At 47.0% G+C, this 14,037-nt stretch overlaps 1 protein-coding gene across 3 annotated transcripts in view; it reads left to right on the plus strand.

Annotated features, from left to right (window-relative positions):
• The first annotated feature begins 5,102 nt into the window (after window positions 1–5,102).
• Window positions 5,103–14,037, plus strand: part of TET1 (tet methylcytosine dioxygenase 1) — a 74,235-nt gene continuing 65,300 nt past the window's right edge. For 2 of the 3 annotated variants that reach the window (XM_075758906.1, XM_075758907.1), the window contains exon 1: window positions 5,107–5,415. The gene's annotated coding sequence lies outside the window, so the exon portion shown is untranslated. Of the gene's footprint in view, window positions 5,416–14,037 lie in introns of all 3 variants that reach the window. The other variant, XM_075758908.1, reaches the window with a different exon arrangement.

Here is a 14,037-nt window from a genome sequence, read left to right on the forward strand (position 1 = left end):
AGTGTGGCATCTTGAACTCTATCTCTGTCAGCAAGCAGACATACCAGTGCTGCTTCCTGAGGTGAAACAAGCTGGGAGCCACAGGTGACCACAGCATGGGTAATACTCTCACCAACAGGGCGCAGTCCTGCAGCGGGACAGGCAGAGCTGGGTGCTGGGAAGTCTCCATCAACAGGCACCACAAGGGCACAAAGCAGGTCTAGGGTCCCTCCAGAGAGACAAGTCAGGAACAGCAGGAGATAAGGTCCTAAAACAAGACTAGAGACAAGTCTGAGGTTCATCTAGCAGCCAGGTTCAGACAAGAAACAAGACTAGAGCCAGGACACAAAACAAGCACACCTATGATATAACTCAGATAAAGAGTGATTGCCTGGTCAGGCCTGAGCTTCAATAGAGCTGCTGGGGCCACGGACCGGGGGTGTGGGTGGAGGACGCAGGTGAGGCTGGTCAGGGCTGTTAATGCCTGTTGGCACCCTGAGGACCCTGACAGTCCCTATCCTGTAGCATGTCAGTGAGGAGCAGAAATATTTGACTCTCTGAAGTCATTGAGTTTGCAAATACAGTGGTGCCAAATGTCTCTAGCTATGCAGGCCTCTTTCTTTCAGATACAGGGAAGAAGCGTGCAGTTCATGCCTTCTGGTATCACATGGCTTACTGAAGTATCCAAAAACGCTGGGTCAGTGCATGCAAAATTAGCCATGTCTTCCCAGATGTAGTGTTTACTGGCCAGACACAGTGCAATCATTCCACACTCATGTTTTATATTGCTCATGCACAATCATGCAGTGAAGTGAGGGCCACGATTTCCATTAAAAATACAAACTGGGGGAAAATGATGTCCAATGCAGGTCAGGAACATCTGATTGGAAATATTTAGAATAAATGCAATGGGCCTGTAATAATGGGCATCAGAAGATGAAATCATAGTCCCTTCTGGCCTTACTTCATGTAAAATGGTATTAATGCTTAAACTCTCTGTGTTCAGCATGCTTACAAATGTTAACTTATTTTCAGTGCCAAACAGCAGGTAGATACTATCTATAGAACCAGGGCCAAGAAAGACTAAATGAGGAAGTCATTGTCAAAACCACAATTAGAATTCAAGAGTTTCTGCATTAAACTCATGTTGTTCAAGACTTTTCTCTTTCAGATACTGCCAACTAACAATGCTGTGGGTGATTTATCTGATCATCTGTGTTACAAATACAAAGGCATTAACAGTGGTTGGCTTGTGTTCAGCTGGGTTTGCAGGCACAGCACCACATCAGTGCAGCATATGGCTTCCTAGGTCACGTCTGCTCTGGGAGCATGCTGGTCACTTTGTCACACTGGAGTCCGAGCTAATAAATGTGAGGGAGGCTTTGCAAGGTAGATGCTTTAATCCATGCTTTGTAATTGCACAAGGAGCCAGCTCTAACGTCTCAGCACCATGTTTCCACTACGAAGGAGGCAGGGGTAGCCAAGATAAGCCTGGTTAGATACAATCTTTCCCTTACAAAGCAACATGGGTGCCTTTGCAGTATAATTCCTAGGGTTTTTGGTTTGTGGAGGGCTTAACTTAGGTTCAGCGTCAGTGACACGTCTAACCTTCCCTAGCCTGGACTGATGCTGTGCCAGCTGCCCGGTCTGATCCAGATGACTGCAGGACTGATTTAGGGACAAGGTACCTGAATAGTTCTGTTTCCAGGGTCAGGGCCCTGAGGGCACTAGCAGGTCTTAATGGACCTGACCAGCTGCACCTGGGGCCTCCACCCACATCCTCTACCCAGGAGCTCTATTTAAGCTCAACCAGGGCTAAGTTGTAGATTCTGTTGAGCTGGAGCCTAGCCTAGGCCTTGTTTGGTCACTATGGATCTTGCTCAGTATCAACTTGGATTATGTCTAGCTTTGCTTGCCTGCTGGATCACCAGACCTGCTTCTGACCTGTGGATTGACTTATTAGTTCAACCCCAGACCTGCCTCATCTCTTGGAAGCTGATTTATTATCTGGACTCTTGGTGGAATGTGGATACTGCCCCTAGGCCTGTCCTGTTTGCCCTGTGTGTGTACAGTGGGGCTGGGTGCTGGCTAGCAATGTCCTTGTCCTGCTGGCTGTTGTGTGGGGCTCCCTGTTTCTCAGGGAGCAACTATCCCTCACCGGTCCCTGATACTCACCACAGACTCAAGTTTTGTTAGAGCTGCCTGCAATGCAGAACTAATACAGATTCATGCACTGTATTCCTTGGTACTATGCTGTCCACTTTTACTCATTCTGCAGGTATGTACCAATTTGCATGTTATTCTGGATAAAAACATGGGGGTGGTAGCACTGTGTTGGACCAAATGTCTGCCAGCTTAAAACTTCCCCCTGCCAGTAGTTGGTAGCACATACACAGGGAAGAAGGCTTGAGTAGCATATGGGGCTATTTCTTCAACACACTCTTCCAGCTGCAAGTAATGTATAGCTAAATTAGTACTTTTGTGTTAATTAGTTCTTAATTAAACTTTCTTCTGTTAATTTTGCTCTAAAAATTTAACTTGTAAAGTTTTTAGCATCTACGGTGTGTTGCAGCATTGAGTTCCATGGTCTGACAACATGTTGCATGAAGAAGTAGCTGTCTTCTGTTCTGCAGCATCTGTTTGATAAATTGACTTGATATCCTCTACTTCTGCAAAGCAGTGAGTCTTCACACTCTGATAACATTTTCTATGCTGTTCTTGTTTTTATAATATACTGGTTGGCATTTCACCCAGATTGTTGTCTTTAAAGGATGAAAATTTTTGTGTATTTAGCTGCTCCTTGTGCTTTCAGCCACCCTTGCTATGTTTCTCTGTGTCTCTTTAAGTTCTGCTTTACACCTTTCAGGCAGACCAGAACTGCATGCTACATTCAAGCTGTAAGCAGACAATAGATTTGGACTAAATAATGATGGTGTAGTGATGTTTCTTGTTCTGTTCTCCCCTTCTTTTTTAATGATTCCTAGCATTCCACTTGAGTACAGAGAACAGTTTCACAGAAGTATGTGTCACAGTACCAGGATCTCTATTTTGAATGGTAGCAGCTAATTCAGAGGCTGTGATTACCGTGTTTCCCCTCTTGTGCCTCGCTTTGTATTATAGTGAAAGGATTTCATCCACCATGTTGTTGCCCAGCCAGTCATTGCTGTGAGATCTTTCTCCAAACATTTATACTCAGCTTGTCTTGATAGGCTGACTATCTTAGTCTTGCCAGGAAAGATTGTCACTTGGTGCTACTTGCTTCCTAGGATATTTATTAGTGTTGAAAAAGACCATGAGCATAATGTTTGTGGCTGTGAAAATGACTAATTGTTAATTCTTGCTTGTTTCCTAGCCTTCAGCATGTTTTTAATGGAGCTGTGATTGTATATGTTGGTGTTCGGGTGCTCCCATTAACATGCTTATTCTAACCAAGCCTTAGCCCTCCTTGTCTGTTGCTTTCCTCCAAGTTCCCCATTTCTCACTCTGCATTTTGTTCAAGCCCACAACTTCCAACTTATTACCATCTTCCCAAGAAACATACTTGGTTTATATGGGGTTTTATTATCCAGTTCCAGTTCCTTCTGCTTACTTCTACTGTGTGCAGCACTTGGAGAGCAATAGTTCTTCTCAAATAATCTATTCTTTTCTCTTATAAAACCAGCTTGTTACCTCTTCTTTTAGCAGGGCAGGTCTTTGGAATGGCAGAAGTCTTGATATTCAGCCCTCTAGAAAAGCAGTCTTTTCAGGAAACCCTCAGATTGAGGAGGAGATGGTATGGCTACACCCAGCAAAGAGAACACTGATAAAATTAGCTGGCACTGAGCTGATCAGGCAAATATTCAAAATTCAGGTGTATGTGGTGTTGGCCTCACCTTGGTTGTGTCTGAAATGTCTGTGAGCTTGGCTAAGATTCCCAGACTGTATTCCTTTTTCACTGCAAGGAAATAAAGAGGAGGAAAGAAGAGGATGGAGGTACAGCTTGGTGATGGGCTACCTACCACTCTGGCACTGAACTGCAGCAGTAACAAATGATAAGCTGTGCAGAGCTGTGCCACTGCTGCTCTGTTCCCACATGTCAATTAAAACAGTTAGCAAAAAGCTGACATTTAAAGCATCCTTATAGGAATGGATGTGGACAGCACTGCTCTCTTGTATGTGGTAGAAAAGCCTCTCTGCAGGCTCGCATTTGAATGGGCCGGTTCACATTTGAAGTGCTTTATACTACAACAGCTAGGGACTTAATAATAATGAAGCTTTTTTCAAAAAAAAGTACTCCTAGGGTATATTGTTTCATAGGTCCCATTTCCAACATCTGCATCCCAATCTGAGGAGACATTAGACTTGGTGGCCTGCTTTCCACTCTGACAAAAGGCTGTTGTGATAATGAGTCGTGCAAGAAGGCTGGAGTGACTCTTCCTCTTATAACGTTTTGCTCATGGCTTCCCTCTGGGAAGGAGCAGCAAATATCATCAGTGGTGCTTAATGGATGAGGTGGGGGATGGGGAGAGAGAGCAAGGCTCATTATATTTTTTCCTCCTTGCGGGAGGGAGAGGGTGGCTCAGCAGCTCTTCCTCTCAAACAGCATCTCCCCACGCTTCTGGGTGCGTCCGCTCGTGGGATGGCTGGGCCCGGGTGGATGCGGGTGTTTGGGGTTCCTCCTGGGTGGCACGTGTAAGGGGAAGGGGGTTTGGCCCACTGGTGAACCCCTCACTGCTGACCAGACTTTCCCTCTTCCAGCCTAAAAAAAAAAAAGGGATGATTTCAGAGGGTGTCACCTCTGTTGTTGGTCGGGAGGCATGTGGTGTCAAACCGCAGCCTCCGCAAGTAACGGAATAATTTGCCTTTTCCCTTATTATCGTCATTTTAATTTTTTTGTTGTTGTTTTTAAATAATCCCCAGCGTTACCAGCCTGGCATGCCGACTGCGGCTCTGGGGGGTGTGTGTGTGGGGGAGAGAGCCGGGGAGGGACCGCCGCCACCCTCGCAGCTCTTCGCCCTCCCTTTCCCCGTGGCCGTGCCGGGCCAGCGCCGGCGCTGCTGCCGCCGGTGCTGCTGCCGCCGCCGGGTCGCCCCGGAGCGCGGGGGGCGTGGGTGGGGTGGGGTGGGGGCGGCGAATCCCGCTCCAGCCGCGGGGATCCAGGGCGCGTTTTGCCGCCTGCCGGGAGGGCTCGGTGCGGCGAGCGCCCCGCCGAGCCGCCCCCTCCCCGCTCCCTCCCGGAGGGTCCGGCCAGGGGCGACGCGCGCCGCCGCCGCCGAGAGCACGTTTCGCGGCCCGGGGCTCCCTCTCCCGCGCCTGGGCTCGTCGCGCCATGGGAGCCGCCCGCCCGCGGGGGCCCGGGCCGTGAACCGCGCCTCGTCCCCCTCCGAGCGCGGACCGCCAAGCCATGCCAGCATCGCCCCTTCCTGTGAGCTGCGGGCTGGCCGTGCCGCAGCCCTGGTACGTGTGTGGGACGGGTCCCGGGGCTGCTGCGGGCGGGGGTGGGGAGCGACGGGGACCTCTGCTTTCGGACCCCCCTTCCTTTTTTTTTTTTTTAACCTTCCTATTTCTCCCCCCTTCTCCTCTCGCTTAGCTGCTTGGCTCGTTGCAAAGTTGAGCTAGGGTGGAGTGGGGAGGGGGAGGCAGGGGCACCCCCGCGGCTGGGCTCGGAGCCCCGCGGGTCGGGCCCTTTCGAGGCGAGGAGGAAGGCAGGCGGGCAGGCTGGGGGTTATTCAAATGCAAAACGCAGTTTGTTGGCCGAAAGAGCGAAAAAGTCGGGTCTCCCTGGCTGTGCTGGAGCGTGTTTGCGCTACAGCAGCCAGAGCCTGCCTGGAAAAACCCGCCAGGCGAGAGAAACAGCCTGCAGCCTCCGCGGAGGGCAGGGAACAATTAAAGGGACCCCGTCCGGCAGCCGGGGGCCCCGGCCAGCCGGAAAAACCCCGCAGCCACCCCCCACCCCACCCCCCAAAAAAAACCCCAACCAAAAAACCCCAAACCGGACACCCAGGCGAGCGAGGGCCGTGCAGCAGCATCACCCTCTGGAGGTGCCGCTGGTCTGCGGGGCCGGGGGGAGCATCCCCGAGGGCGGCTCCCCGCCTCCGCCGCGGGAGCAGCCGGGCGCGTCCAGATGGGCGCTGCGGGACCCCAGCGCTCCCGCTGGGGCCGGGCCCATTGTCTGCAGTCCCGGGGAGGGCTCCTGGGGTTGGGGGAGCACGGCCAGCGGCGGGGCCGGGCCACGAGGAGCCGCTGCCTGCCCCCTAGGCGGGCTCTGCCAGCCCCTTCCCTTCCCTCCCCCGGGGTCCGCCTGCCTGCGCTAAGGGAGCCAGAGCCCGGCGGGGCTGCGGCCCCCGAGGTGCTTCTGGGCGCTGAGTGCCTATCCGGCTGCTCTCGGAGCTGGGGGAGAAGAGGCGGTGGCTTTATCGCTGCTGGAGGTTTGGTGCTGGCGGGGATGGTCCCTGCTGTGCTTGTGATGGAGCCGGAGAGAAGGATGTGTTTTGCCGAACGGGATGGGTAAGGAAAAAAGGACCAGTCGGCCTGCTGGGAGGCAGGACCGGTTAACCTTACAAAGGTATGGCTGCTAATGCCCGAGGAGCGAGCGGTGGAGCATGCTGGATTTGCAAAGGCACAGCGGTAGTCAAAGGAGTCGTGCTAATGGTGTGCCTAGCCTGTCCTACACCTAGCCAGCCTATCCTGCACCCCTAAGATGTTTAAAGAGCGAGGTAGTCTGCATCACTTGCTTCTTGGCCTACGTAGCAGCAGCCCAGTGCGGAGAGATGTTCCTTTAAGGAGGAGAGAGGAGTACGCAAGGATGTCAGTGTACACCCGTGTGTGGGACAGTGAGTGTCGGCCCCGGTAAACAAGCTGGCCAGGGCAGATATACCAGCGTGGGTCTGGCCAAAGAGCTCTCTTTCTGGAAGTGTTAATGTAGTATGGCAAAATGGGGTAAAGAAGCACTTGCAGCGTTAAATATTTAAACGTGACCGAGCAGACTTGTAGGGCAAAGGTATCTCGTTAAAATTCAAAGCCGATGGAGAAAAAATTTAAAAAAATGATCTTCCAAATAGTAGCTCTTCCTAGCTGTGCTCAGTACTGGTTTTAAGGTACTCTTGTGGAGAGGCAGAAGGCTATTCTGTGCAGTAATCACCTTATTTTCATTAACATCAGTCAACGCAAATTAGGAGTAGAGGTAGAATCCAGAAAACGTAGCATTTATTCTTGGTCTGGGCAAAATTGGGCAGATAGCCTGGTGGACCCTGTTTGTAAGGGAAGAGAAGGCTAGTTTACGCTTTTCAGATGCAGTTTCTCTGGCAGCAGAAGGCGGGTGGTGGTTGCCCTCAGGATGAAGCTCAGCCCTTCGGGACAGGAGGGGTTGCTTGTGCTTGGAGGAGACAGGGGAGGGCTGGGTTGCACAAAGCAGGTATTTGGGGGAGGATTCAAGGTGAGATGTACTAAGGAACTTTCTGATATTTATGGTTTCTGTAAGACCCAAGTCTTCACTGTGTAATAATTCAAAATCCTGACTGATAGCATTTTATTGCGGCTGGCGTGCTACCCGTGGTTGTTAAAGCTGGCCTAAGCATTTCCATCCTGCTTTCTGTTTTCAGTTACTTACATTTCAAAACACCTTTCAGGCTGAAATTTTCCAGGCTTAATCTTTGCCTGAAGGTTCTTCCCTCCACCTCCCCCTTCTTTTAATTGAGTTTGAGATAAGGTGATTCAGTTAGTGTTTTTCTTTCCTTTTTTTTTTTTTTTGCTAAGAAAAGGCAACCCCTCAAAGAATGGAGTCAAATATTATTAAAAAAAATAAATCAGTGTTTAAAACAGCATAAATACAGAATTAGGAGGGCATATGATGAGTTGAGGGTTTCGTTTGGTTTGCTTGCTTTTTTTTATTTTTATTCAAAAGTATCTGGAGCGTGCTGGTGGAAAGGACTTTCATTTGGTTAACCCTTAGAAATGACTTGGTAACTTTTTACATTTTAGCATTCCCCCTGTTAAGGTCAGTGTTTGGCTGCAGTGAAGAGAGGTTAAAGCAAGCCCATGCTCCTGCCTGGGCAGGAGGGAGGATACTTGCACATGCGGCGTGAGTCTTCACAATGGATTTTTGGTGCCAGTTGTTTGTCTGAGGCTTAATCTAGTTTTGCGGTTTAAGCACGTGTGGTTCCTTGCCACACTTTTTTTTTAATCGTTTTAATAGAGCTTTCCTTAAACCAGGAGGTTTTTTTTTTTGTGGTATTTTTTTATCTGTTTCACTCACTGTGCAGGCTCCAAGGTGCATGCTGAAGTCATGACATTGCAAAATGCTAAACATCGACATCTCTTGCTGAATTCATTTTGAGTGTGTATTTCACAGCTGTCTTCAGCTCCCCACGCAGCGGAGGGAAGTAGGATGTGGTGTCTAGCCTTATCCAGACTTATTCTCCAAGCACAGAGGTGGCCTTCCGGGTTCAGCGAGGACAAAAATTTAGGATGAAGGCTTTGGTGCTTGGTCTGCTTGACATCACCTGCTGTTACTGATGTCAGTGGGAAAAGGATTATGCTTTGAGTGTACACCGTTCTATGAGAAACTGAGCTGGCATCCTGCAGCGCCTGTCCCAGATTTGCAGTTATGCTACTGGAAAGTGTTAAGTCGAGGTTTAATATATGTGGATAAAATATGCTGTGAGTGGCATAGTCCTGGAAGGTAAAGCAGAAAACTTACACATAGTAAAATGGAAAACGGTACTCTTGAATGGCATGTGAGATTGTAGAAACACCACTTGAAACAGGACTGCAGGAAGAGAGCTGGGGGGTGGTGAGTGAGAGGGGACCTTGGGGTGACTCTGCGGAGGGAGCTCAAGGAAATCCCACCGCCTGCCCTGGCAAGGGGGAGAGGCCTCTTCACAGACTGCGTATGAAATAACTCACGGTACTGAGAAGGCAGATGAGAAGTTTCATTTTTATTTCTTAACCAAAACCAAGTGGGTACTCAAGGACTAAAGAAGGAGAGAAAGGGAAAATTAAAGCTAATTCCCTCCTCCTAACCCATTTCCCTTCTTTTCAGATACAAAGTGTTGTACAGAGCAATGGGTAGCCCAGGTAATTAGGTAAGATTGAAAAGCAGGTTGACATTGGTGCAATTGGGAAGAATATGCCAGATGATACGATGTAATCCTGAAATGACTGTGAAAAAAGCTTTTGCACCTAACTTGAGGGTCAGATTTTTCTAATGTCTGTATTCTCTGGTGTCTCTTGCGTCTTCCTCTAGAGCATTTGCTGCCAGATGAAATGCTTTTCAATTCAAAGTTGTAGATCTGGGCTTGTGTGACAACTTCTAAGTCAAATTGTGGCCCTTATTGCTTGGGACTTATGTATTAAGTGGCTTTTATGAAGGCTTCCAGGTCTTGTTTCCCCATCAGGCCAATCTCAAGTGACTTTTAAACAGATACCTAAACACTGAAACAAGATGTATTTAATTAGTGTGTCTGACTGTAGTGAAACCAGGCTCAACTAGTCCTAGCTGTGTCATTTTTTTCCCCATGCAGCTGTGTTTGTTCAGGGGTCACTTGCTCTCTTTCATGATGCCATAAAAAAGCTGCCACCATTTTATGAGAACACATCTTTTAATCTCTTCCCCCCCCCCCCCCCCCCCATCTTCCAACAACAATCAAGTTATGGAACAGAATCTTGATGGACAGTGCCTCTAAAAGGAAAACTTGCTGCTTTTTTTTTTAATCCTTTGGTGTTAAAGGGAAGTAAATAAGAAAAGCAGGGGGAGGTTGGGTTGGGTTTTTTTCTTTTTCTGGAGGCATTCCAGCAGTATGGGGTTAAATTCCCCAATTACCTTGTAGGCAAAATTCTCATGATAATTGTTTGGAATTTTGACCAAGATGGGACTAAAAGATTTAGCCCTTGATTAGCTTTTTAGCAGTATTTGTTGAGGATTATAGCAGTCAGTGGGATTGCTCCAGATTTATTACTCTGAATGAACAAAACTTAAGCAACTGGCCTTAAAGCCAGCTTTCAGCTTTGCAGATGAATTAGAAGAGATAAGCGAGCTCAAGTAACAACCAGCTTTGGGATGCACTGTTATTATCTAGGGCAGTTCCCTGCAAACCCTCCTGTACCTATTACCTGTTTTACTTCATAGAGACGCCTGTCTTCTGCTCTCGGGGAGGGTATGGTAGGTCCCACCTGATTCAGCTTTTGGAGGATAGCATAGAAGTAAGTTTGTTTCTCTCCAGGATGATGGAAAGCTGCCAAGTTATTATATTGCCCCATGAGCTTTATGTTTGATAATCCTGCTAAGTCCACATAAATATTTTGGAAATAGAATTAATTTCTTGTTATGAAATGTGACCAATGGGATACAGCCATTTGTTGTCCTTAAGAACTGACACGAGGCAATTAGCGACTGCTGCAGGCATCAACAGAGTCATTACCAGTGCTTTAAATGGAAAAGGGAAGGTAAAATATTTCCTGCTGTTACAGAAAACAAAACTTGAATACTGAGCTTGTGGCTACCTAATATTTTGGTCCTAAATGTGGAAGAGTAAACAAAGGAAATAACAATGTAATTTAGTTTTATTAGACTATTTAAAAGTGTTAGGTTTTGTCTAGTGGTTAAGGTTATTGTGGTGGACTAGTATTCATCAAGACCATGGGCTTTGTTTAAGGGAAGCAAAAATCTCTTGCTGACAGGCATTTCTCACAAGAGTGTACAGTCACCTTGGGGGTCAGGTGCTCAGAGTCCCAGACAAATATAACTGAAGTCAAGTATTAACTGAAAATAAACAAAATTTTCTTTTAGGGGGTCTGCCACCCAGATCTTTTCTGAAAAACCTAAATTCACTCTAGTGACAAAATTGAAACAAAATGGATAAAACTGTTGCTGTTGTTGTGCCTGTGTATTGTCTTCTCTGAGCAAGACAGATACTAGCAGCCTTTGCCATTTTCTTTAAGGCAGCATTTAAATGCCAGTCAGTTTCCTACAAATATCAGCATTCTTTGTTTACCAAGAAGAAGGGAAGTCTTCAACCACTGGATGTTCATAGCCTCTGATTTTGGCCCTGAAAAGAAGCAACACTTTGGCTTTGATACTTCTCTACATTCTTGCCAGACAGGTATCTTTTTCTGTATTGAAAGGAAAAAAAAACCCAACAGGATGGTCTTGCTTCTTCAGTCCTGAAACAACCACTTCGCAATTTCCAAATGCAGTTAAAGACATATTATCATGTAATTACAACAATGCTTTAAAAAAAAAGTTACAAAATTGTTATAAATCCAACTTCTAGTTGACAATTTTGATGATCGTACTTCTCAAACTTCCACAGCAGTAGTGGCAACTGCTTACGTAGAGGAGTAATGTGAGCAAAGCATTACATGCATTCCGTATCTTCAAAAATCCAGTCTCTGTTTCCACTCCAGATCTCCTTTCTCTAGTCATTCTGCTGCTGTCATTCTGCTGCTGTTTCAGGGCTGATAAACAGAAAAAAACCCTTTTATCTCTTCGGTTCCCCTCCTGATTCACACATTCCCATGTTGCCTGGCCTTTCTTGTTGTTTGCTTCCTTTCTTCCTTGCTCTCCTGGCTATAGTCTCTGAAAGTAGCTCGCATTTCCTCTCCTGCCACTGTTATGTAGTGCCGGCCGCTAATGGCTACAGACACGCTGCCTGCTGCTTGCTTCCAACTGGTTTTGCAGCCCTCCAGGCTATCCTTTGGAATGAGGAGCCCAGTCTCTGTCAAAACCACAAGAAACTGGGGAAGCTTTTTTGCAGGCTGCCAACAAGTATTTCATGGACCTGCTGACGTGATGCTGATGCCCTCTTTGACGTTTAGTTCATGGAGTGAGTAGTAATGGCCACATCCCCCTTCCCCCACGCGTCCCCAGAGAAGGGTAGGGGGAGGAAAGCGGTCAGATTACCTCCATTTCAGCTTTGTATTTACTTTGCTATTTTAGTGTCTGACCCAACTTTTATAGAGTGCTTCTGCGGGAGCTGTTCAGGTCTTTTCTGTGGCCTTTGAAGCCTTACCCGCAATTATAAACAACTACACGTGTCTATTTAGTCTCTCCAGGTTGGATGTTTTGCTCTGATGGAGCAGGGATGCTGTTAGCTTGTTTATTGTGAGTTTGCTGGGTGTTATTTTATGATCAGACCGTACAGGTGTGTTTAGCCTTGTCTTGTACAGCAATGCTGGCTCTAAAATGGTATTTGAGTTTATGGGAAAAACTCCTGTCTCAGTAATAATGTTCATCTGATATGTAATAGGAAGATATGATACAGAATAATCGCAGCGTGTTTAGGTAAGGTACTTGGTTTATATGTTGTAGTACACAGGATCAATCAGCTTACTACTGCTGAACAAACAAGACCTAGGCTTCAAAATACTTTAAGCTATTTAAAAGGAGTTAGAGGAGTTACTGTTAGCCTTGGTAGGTGCTGTGGCCACTGGGCAGCCCGCTCAGGGCCGAGACAGACGGAAACAAGCTTGCTGCCAGCATGCTGGCTTGGGGAGCGGCAGGAGCTGGTGGTCCCGCACAGAGGCAGTGCGTGTTGGCTGTGCGAGACCATCCCCTCAGCAGGCTAATGAGCTCATCTTGGCGCGGTGCGGATGGTTGTAAGCTTTCTGCACCACTTGTGCTGTAGATGTCTTTTTGTGGTCCAGAGGGTCTGTTCTGCTTGTGGAGCCTGCTCTTCACGTGCCCTGTGCCTTTTGTTTGCCCTGCACCAGCCAAACCTGGCTGGTGTAGTACCATTAAACATTTTTGGGATCTTAAGTAGACTGGGCTGCACTAGCCTAGCGCTCTCCACCTTCAGCAGAGCTCAGACCAGGCTGTGGGTAACTGCAGCCTCTGTAAGATCACCTTGTTGGCTTCAAGGTGGGGTTGAGGTCATAGGAAGGAGTGGTGTCGCAGGAGCCTGGTAGCACCTGTCTCCCCTTTTCTGCTTGCCTTAAAAGCCAAGAATCCCATTTTTTTTTAATTTACTTCCTTTAGAGGTCAGGATTTTAGACATTGTGTCCGTGCTTCTTGTTCTTTCTTTTCTTTCCCTCTTCCCATCAGTGAGGTGCAGGTGGCCTGTAGGCGACTTGATTTGGACTTAAGGAATTCAAAGGAACAATGACGAAGGGAAGGTACCCTCCTGCCTGAGATCACAGAGCCTCTTGCTCTGGCTCTGCCTGCTCCCATTTTTAGGCTGCCCTTGTGTACTCATCTATTCAAACAGCTAAATAAAACTTTAAAAGCCTTCCACAGGCACTTAAGTCACCATGTACTTAAAAACTATGTACTGATGGGAATTGCTTTACGTTTAAAATAACCCAATCCACCTTGAAGGAAATTGATTTGAAGCACGAAGAATCTGTTGTATCTTTTGAGATGACTGAATTATATTTGGGGAGTTGGGGGACTTCTGCATCGCAGTTGTGTTTGGGGACAAAAGCTTAGGACAAATGTGTGGTATTTTGTTGAAGGCAAATGTGTTAGTAGTCATAATGATGAAGCAGACACAACTGCCTGCGTAATCCATTTGATATAGCTAGATAGGACAGAATCAAGGCTTGGAATGTAATACAGTGTGCTGGTATGTTATCCTGGAAGATAACACTGGGAAAGGCAATTCTTCCCTGGCCCCGTTCCCCTGTAAGTAATACCACAAGTTAGAAATCTTTGGGGAGCTAGTTACTTCTCCCATTTTATCTGGAATTGTACCATGGTGGGGAGCTGATGGATGGTAAAAGAATGAGAGGTGCCCTGGTGATGGTGTATGAGTGCATATCTATCACACACGGTGATAGATCTGCTGTTGAACATAAAGCTATGGAGGTAAACTTTACCTGTTTTTACTCAAGGGAAGGGGCAGTTAATGAACTGTTAATAAGGTTGAGAAAATTCAAACTTCTTAGAACTGACATAAAACAGTAAATATGTGATGTTGCATGGTCGTTTGAGTTCCGTTTGCTTCTTCATTTGTGTTATAGGCGTTTAGGCAAGCTTTCCATTTTACAATATACTAATCTTTTCAAAGCTTTTGTGTTAAATGAACATAACATCCAATACCAGTGTTCCTAATTCTGCCTGTTAATATTTTAAATATTAAAAAA

This window comes from Balearica regulorum, chromosome 7 (assembly GCF_011004875.1).
Source record: "Balearica regulorum gibbericeps isolate bBalReg1 chromosome 7, bBalReg1.pri, whole genome shotgun sequence".
Classification (NCBI taxonomy): domain Eukaryota; kingdom Metazoa; phylum Chordata; class Aves; order Gruiformes; family Gruidae; genus Balearica; species Balearica regulorum.